The sequence below is a fragment of the Seriola lalandi genome, unplaced genomic scaffold (genome assembly GCF_002814215.2).
Source record: "Seriola lalandi dorsalis isolate HSWRI2012SDOR001 ecotype SW California unplaced genomic scaffold, Sedor1 jcf7180002054381, whole genome shotgun sequence".
NCBI lineage: Eukaryota > Metazoa > Chordata > Actinopteri > Carangiformes > Carangidae > Seriola > Seriola lalandi.
Genome location: NW_019524934.1, coordinates 125,091 through 131,480, shown reverse-complemented (window position 1 = coordinate 131,480; position 6,390 = coordinate 125,091). Strand labels below are relative to the sequence as shown.

The following is a 6,390-nucleotide window of genomic DNA, read 5'->3' as shown; positions in this document are numbered from 1 at the left end:
CTGAAGGTATGGATTTCTGCAAGAAAGTGTCTTTTTTGATATATTTTTAAAATCTAATGTCAGTTACTGTTACTGGTCTATTATACACTGGTAACACATTTTGTACCCTCTGGGGTTCCTCGCGTCCAAAAAAGGACACACAAAGAAAATGCTATAAAATCATCATATATCAATATTTTTTTCTGCTTTTTTTGCATACATCTCTTAAACCACTTCAGTTCTGCTCAAACCTACCAAATGTTTTAGTTTTCCGGATTTCAACCCTTTAAATGCCAGTTTGAAGACATGTTGCCTCTTGTTTTATTAAAAAAAAACAACCCAGAATGTGAGATATTTCCCACATAATACATGATGGAGGGATGTGACATTGTTTTATATCAGAGTCTTTTATATCAAGACATTTCTCAAAACCAGAATATGATCAGGGTGACTTTTGAACACTGGAAATAAATCATGTACTCATCCCGGCAGTAGCCCCCGTAGCACTCAAAATTTCCCTGGAATTTTCTAGTTTCATTTATAATTCTGAAATATTGAACAGTATGTGGATCATTGTTGGTTATGTTTTTATTTCCAGTTGTGGTCACAGAGTCCCATGTTATTCTGAGTTGCAGTGATGAAGACGAGAGTAAAAACTTCATAACTGTCATGAATGACACTCTCCTTGCATTTATTAGAAACTCTGTTTTAAAACACATTCCACTGATTTTTATAAATATCTACTGGTCATTATTATTTATCTGTATTGTAAACTCCTGTATCCCTGTAGAAATGATGACTCCAGTTTTTCCAGTTACCATGGTGATTTACCTTGGTAAAAAGTGAACCACCTACCATCAGTCCTACGATGACTGAAAACCCTATTGAAGTCTGTTCAGCTGCACTAATGTCATCATCACTCAGAAATATTACATCATCTACAATATAACATCATAACTAAGACAGGAACTTTCCATCAGTGTGACCAATCACAACAATGGAAATGATTCTTTATAGATCAGACATTTCTTAATTTACAGTGATTCACGCACAGTAAATGTTTCTGTGCAGGGGAACAGACTTAAAACCTGACAGTTGTCTTCATGTCCACAGTCTCAGTTTTATAAAGATCCTGTATAGCTTTTATTCTGAGCTGAGGATGAAGCCAAAATGTACAATATTCAGAAGATATTGTCCTTTCTGTCCTTATATTGATGACTGACTCATTAAAAGGTAAAGTTTGTCAAGAAAGTATTTGAATCTTCTCCCAAAGTAAACTTCTGTGCTCCCATAAGCGCTTTGACAGTACGAGTGAGGAAATTAAGCTCTCTGTGTCAGAAACTTCTTCAGCATCAGCAGGACACAGAGATAAACTCAGGTTTTGCTGAAGAAAACCTGCCAGTGCACTTCAGAGTTGAATTGATTCTGGAACAGGAAACTCAAGGGTTTCCCTCAACTCAGGATTGACAAGCTCAGAGTTTTCACTAAACCCACCTTCTGGTATAAACCCTGATATATCCAAGATTGTGCAGACCATAGATATAAAACACTAGATACAGTATATCAATGGGGTAGACTAACTGAACAACTAGAGGGATATTATAGAAAGCTGGTTAGGTGAAAAATCTTGAGCTTGTTAACCCCCTTGTAAACTCACTTAGCATAGTACCTGACCAGTTTATGTTACCATGGTAACTGACTCTGTGGACTTAAACTCCTCACTGGCAGACTTTCTTCAACCAATCCTTAGTTTCTCTCAGACCCAGACATGCCGTTTCATTCGCTCCATATCAAATTAATTAATTAGCAGAAGTTTACTGACAGATTCAAAGTCCTAATTGGAGATTAGTTTGTTACTACAGGACTATCTCAAGATATTGTTTTTATGCACACCAGTCATGTTTTTACCCCCACAGTCAAATATAGCAAAACACCAAGTCAATCTCTGCATGTTCTTGCAGTGCAGGAAATATTGTGCAGTCTTCGAAAAATATGCAACTATGAGAAGATAAACAATGTAGTAGCCCATTACATCAATAATCACAGAAGATAGTATGAGGGGGTATGACCACCTTCTAGCACAGTGAAAACTGAAAATAAGTACACACAAAGGGTGGCTTATTAAGCCTTTCACCTAACACAAGGTTGTAAACAAATTCTCTAAATTTTGCAGTGTAGCATTTGCACTTACATGGATCAGATGTGCATAAGCAGTCGAATTGAGAAACCTGTGGCAGTTGAATAACTGTCCACAGTAATTTTCCTAAGTGCAAACATTTCCAAATATCAATTATTCCTTTAAAATTTAACCCGTGTGTGTAAACTCACCAAGCGATCGGTGAACATTAATAGCCAGCTGCAAACACTCCTTCTGTAACCAATATCGCGCTACCGCTGTATAATTAACAAAAGCAATTAGTGAACTGTGCGAGCATTAGCTAGCAGATAGTGATATGTAGCTAACGTTAGCAGTACTCTGCAAATAACATAACACTGAATATTCTGTAGCTAACATTAGCAGCTAGCGCTGTGAAGCTAACTTTAGCACTGCTCCATAGCCAACATCGGCAGCTAGCGTGCTGTGGCTAATATCGGCAGCGAGCGTCAAATAATACAGTTTTGTTATGCTACAGTTGCATATGACTAGTGTAACCCTAGTCCCATGTAGCTATTTAAATTTATCTGGAATGGTGGAGTACAATGGGACAGGGCCTGAGTTCATTATTGAACTGTTATGTATAATAGTTCCGTTCTACCAAATTAATAAGGACACCACACAACTGTTGTTTTAAATGCAATAATCCCTAACAGGTATTTATTTATAAAATAAATAAGATAAAATAAAATTTCGTAACCTGGTTTTGTGGACATAAAATATATTGAAAAATACTCGAGAGGTTATAAAATGTACAAAATTAAATCTCTGGTATCTGTAATTTTTGACCTTTTCTATTTACTCTTTTTTTTTTTTAAACACCTGTGTTCTTACACCTTTTGTTTCACTCTGTTCCGTTTGTTTTAACACTAAACCATACAGAATGGACAGTTAAAGCAATATCCATGCTTACTTGTAACTTTATTGTCATGAACGTCTCACAAACATGTCGTACTGGCCAGCTTCACTCTTGTTCAGTGTCACACTCAAATGTGTCCCCTGTACATCTTTTCTTTTTTTGTTTTGAAGTTAAGTCCCCTTTTCTCTTCTTGAACATATCCCACATATGACCATCAGACTTAGTCTTAAAAATAATAAAGTACATTTCCATCATCATCAGGGAATATTAATTAGGAATATCATTTGGAACAAATAAATCAAAATATCCTCAGTGGATTCCGGTGCAACTTATGTTATCCTTACTGTTTTGCAAAACCCACATTTTAACAATTACATAACACACTTTTTTTTTTTTTTTTTTTTTTTTTTTTCTTTTACACGTGTGTAAAATCCAAACCTACTCTGTTATCACTGACAAAAGTCTTTCAGGTAGCGGGGCTTGACAACCTGCCGTCCCGACCTTGTTGTGACAGCTTGCTGGACCCCTGCTCGAACCCGTTCCACCACCACCTCTTGTGGCGTATGTAACACAGTCCCTGTTGTTGTATGTGTGTCAGGTGTGCCGTAGTTGTGTCTGAGGTGACGACGATTTCTTCTCAAAACACCTCCAGACTCCAGTTTGACCTCGTAAGATCTATGACTTACAGGTTTAATCACCTTTGCTGGTTTCCAGACCTTATGTGGATCAAACGGCTGCACTCTCACACTGTCCCCTTCTTTCAGAGTGTCCATGTCCTTTGCTGTGCGGTTGTAATATTTCTCCTGTCTTTGTCTGTTGCTCATCAGTCCCTGTGTGTTGTCTGTTATCGCTGGTTCCAACAAAGTGTCTTTGACAGGAAGAAGTGTCCTGGTCTTCCTGCTCAAAAGCCTCTGTGCTGGGCTTGTATTAAGACCTTGGCTCGGTGTGTTGCGATGGTCTAATATAGCCAGGTATGGATCCTGTTGAGCAGCTGCAGCTTTCAGCATGAGATGTTTGGCTGTTTTCACTGCAGACTCAGCTTTCCCGTTGCACTGAGCGTATCCCGGTGACAATGTTCTGTGTTCAAATTCCCACATTTGACTGAATCTCTGAAATTCTTGTGAGGCATATTGTGGCCCATTATCAGAAATTACTATGTCAGGTATTCCTTGACGAGCAAAGTGGGCTTTCAGCTTCCTGATAACTGTACTGCTCTTAGTGTCCGGTAGGTAATCTACTTCCCAAAAGCTGGAACAGTAGTCCACTTTTACCAAGTAGTCCTTGTTATGGAATGAAAACAAGTCAGTGCCAACTTTGGCCCAGGGCCTGTGTGTCATGTCATGAGGATGTAGTGTCTCCTTCTGTTGCTTTGGATCGACTGACCTGCATATGTCACATTTGGAAATGAAAGTCTTTATGTACTCATTCATCCCTTGCCAATATACAGATTCCCTCACCCGTCTGAGACATCCTTCAACTCCTAGGTGAGAGGAGTGGATACGCTGAGCAAGGTCAGCCCTGTGTTTGTCTGGTATTACTGCTCTCTCTCCCCTGAACACTATGCCATCCTGAAAACTCAGCTCATCTTGGAATGAGTAGTAATGTTGTATGTCTTTTGCAATGTCTTTCTTGTGCTGTGGCCACCCTGACTGAATCAACTTTGTCAGCCTCTGCAACCGTGTGTCCTCTTGTGTAGCGGCTCGGATGGAGTTCAGTCTTTCAGCCGAAATGGGTAAGTAGTCAACCATGTTTATAGTCTCTACATCTGTCTCAATATCTGTCTTGGTGCTCTCAGGTAAGTATGCCCTACTCAAAGTGTCTGCCAACAGCATGTCTCGGCCTGGCACATAGGTCACGGCAATGTCATACTTTTGCAGTCTGAGTAGCATACGCTGCAGTCTCTTTGGTGCACTAAGTACTGGTTTTCTGTGAATATTTTCTAGGGACTTATGGTCGATCTGCACTGTCACTTGCCCAAACACTATTGCTAAGCACTCTTTTTTTATTTGGGCGTACCCTCTTTCAGTAGCTGTAAGTGCTCTGCTACCAAATGCTACAGGTTTACCTCCCTGTGTCAGTGCAGCCCCTAACCCTGTGTCTGATGTGTCACACTGCAGTGTCAACTATTCTTCCTGATCATAGTATTTCAAGACAGGTGTGGCAGCTATTTTGTCTTTTAGTCTCTGAAATGCAGCATCATGGACATCACTCCATTCCCACATGTTCTCTCTGTGTGTCAGTTGTCTCAAAATCTCACAGTCGTCTGACAAGTGGTCATAAAACTTTGATAGGTAGTTTACCATGCCTACCAGTCTCTGCACCCCTTTAACATCTGTCGGCTGAGGCATCTCCCTGATTGCCCTCACCTTTTCTGGATCTATCTGCAGCCCCTCCGCTGTCAGCAGATGTCCGATGTAGGGTACAGCTGTTGTTGTAGTTTGAGCTATTCAAAGTTTAGTTTGATGTTTCTCTCTCTACACCTGGTTAGAAAGAGTCTCAGTTTCATGTCATGATCCTTGTTCGCCTCCTCTTGTGTTGCTCCTTCCCCCGTGACCAGCACATCATCAGCAATGACGTAGATTCCAGGTAAGCCCTCAAGCGCCTGCATGAACTTCCTTTGGAAGACCTCTGGTGCTGGGCTAATTCCCATCGGCATCCTTAGCCAACGGAACCGGCCAAATGGGGTGGCAAACGTGGTGAGGTAACTTGACTCCTCCTCTAACTTTACATGCCAGAATCCGTGTTTTACATCACACACTGTGAATACATTTACCTTTGACATCTCCGGGAGGATGTCATCAATTGTAGGCAGTGGAAAGTGGCTCCTCTTAAGGGGCCCGATTCAGCAGCTTTGGATCAATGCAGATCCGTGGTTTCCCGTTTGGTTTTGTCACAGAAACCATACTGCTTATCCAGTCTGTACTTTTTTCCACTGGAGTGATGATCCTTCTTCTCTCCAGGTCCTCAAGTTCCTCTTTAAGAGGTTTCATCATAGCAACTGGTACTCTGCGTTTTGTCAGTTCAACTGGTGGTACCTTATTGTCTATTTCAATGCGATATTCACCCTCCATGCAGCCGTCACCAGTGAATATGTCTGCAAACTCTGTCTGGATGTTCTCCCTCGTCATGTTCATGTCACATTTGTCTCTGTTATCTACAGCACTCAGTTTATCTTTCACAATGCTGTCAATGGCCAGAATATTCTCGTACTGTACCTTGATTAAATTCATGGCCTCGCTGGCCTTCTTGCCCAGTAAAGGCATTCCTCCATTTTGGTCCACAACTTGAAACTCCAGCCTGTATAGTTTATTATTTCTGGGGTTTCTGACTTTGACTTTGCATTTGCCCAGTGGACTCATCCTGGTTTTGTTGTACATCACAAGCACTTTTTCTGTGT

General features: G+C 40.6%; 1 pseudogene; it reads right to left on the bottom strand.

The window, feature by feature from the left end:
* Positions 1-6,256, bottom strand: part of LOC147818967 (uncharacterized) — a 9,226-nt pseudogene extending 2,970 nt beyond the window's left edge.
* Positions 6,257-6,390: the final 134 nt, after the last annotated feature.